Source organism: Cariama cristata, unplaced genomic scaffold (assembly GCF_000690535.1).
Source record: "Cariama cristata isolate BGI_N322 unplaced genomic scaffold, ASM69053v1 scaffold42058, whole genome shotgun sequence".
NCBI classification, from domain to species: Eukaryota; Metazoa; Chordata; class Aves; order Cariamiformes; family Cariamidae; genus Cariama; species Cariama cristata.
The window spans coordinates 1-1,854 of NW_009632432.1; positions in this window are offsets into that span (position 1 = coordinate 1).

The window sequence follows — 1,854 nt, forward strand, 5'->3', positions numbered from 1 at the left end:
TGTGAGGCAGAGCGGACAGGTAGGGCACCCCGCAGGTCCGGGCTGAGGCGTCTGGTCCCGGCTGGCAGTAGGCATTTAGGGCGGGAGACGTGCTGCGGGAGGAGTACCTTTGTCTCACGTTACTGCTTCGACAGTTGTGTGATGGTAACGATTTCTAAAAGCGAAGTAAGGAGCGTTTGCTGCAAAACTTACGCATAAAAGGAGGTAGTGCATAAGGGACGTGGTCAGGATGATTTAAGGTAAAGCAAAAATACTTAGCAGAGCTGGGGATTTTAGTATTACATAGTCAAGGGACTGGGCATCTGGTGTAAAAGCGTATGGGCATAGCTGTACTTCAGGCAATACCTGAATAATGTGACAGCTAATTGGTATGGAGTATCATTGAGGTCAGGCATTTGGCAATTCTAAAAAAAATCATTGCACCTTTATACACGTAACAAGATCAGGTAGACTTGTAATTACCGTAATTTAAAACCAGAAGGAATATAAGCCTTTGTGCAATACCAGTTAGTAGGAGTTACGTGCTCAGTTTAAGTACAAGTTGTTTGGTGGGTGTCTGGTTGTGGAGGGGGAGGAAGAAGAGTATCCACAGAAGCAGAAACTAAACAGAGGGAAAAAATGGTACTTGGAACCAGTGTAATCACATCTCGTGATCAGTCATGATTGTGCTGATGGGCAAGACAAGATTTCTTTGGTTCACTCATATATGTACTCCTGCTATGGACACGCGCTTTCTGAGCCAAGTGTTATAAATTCATGCTCAGGGTAAAGCTATTTCTGATAGGATTGCTTCTGCAACAAGTGCACTACAATGTCTGCTTCACAGATCCCTATGTACCTCAGTGCAGCTGCTAATTTTCAGAAACATTCCTGTCTTGAATGGTTAATACACTAGCATGAACAACATCACAAATGAAGATATGGGAGTGAGAGACAAGTAGAAGTAGAAAACTGCCCATTGACTTGATAACTCCTACCAGCTATACACTCTGTAAGGTATAAAATTGAAGCTGTTCTTGACTCACTGAATTCAGTATTCAACATTTGTAATTCCTGCAGAAAGACATGTCAAAGAGATCTGTGCATGAAGGCAGAATCTGGTAAAACAGATACACAGTCTATTGACAGGAGTTTAGAAAAACTGTGAGGGTGGCTTGGCATTGGCATGGAAGGAGAAGGACACATCTTCCTCCTGAAGTAAGACAGAGGAAGAAAATGCAACAAATCACTCCAGGAAGCTAAGGTTAAGTCTAAATCTAGACTTGCCTTTTTCAAGGCAGCTGCCACACCCTGTGTATTTACGAGTGGAAAGGTGTCAACAGCCAACAAACCCAAAGGCCTGTCCCAAAGACAGGTGCTTAGTCACCATGCAAGTGTTGACTTGAAATTACCTCCTACTAAAACAAACTACAGGGTGTGCAAGTATGACTGACTAAAACTGATTGCAACATTGACCCTGATGTGGGAATTAAATGGTGCAAAATGCAGCGAAAGACCTTATGGAAGGGTAAGTACTTAAAGAAAACTGATTTCAGTCACTCACAGTCATTCTGTCATATCCCTGTACTCAAAAGCCCCAAATGTACATCTCCAAATAGTCAGGCTACGATCACTTGTGCTATGACACAAGGTTCAAGGAATGACAGCTGTCAAGTCCTCACTACATCTCTTGGGTAGCATCAAAGCAGGTTTTGTACAGATTTTCTATGCCTATTAGGAGTCAGTTGTTATGATGTGATTTCTTTTTTTTTTTTTTTGTCTCAGTCTTTTATTTCACCCTCTCTAAATTTTGGGCAAGCTAACTGCCTGTTGTCTTTGTTCCCTCCTTTTGAAGTACCTGTCTTTCTTCCTGCT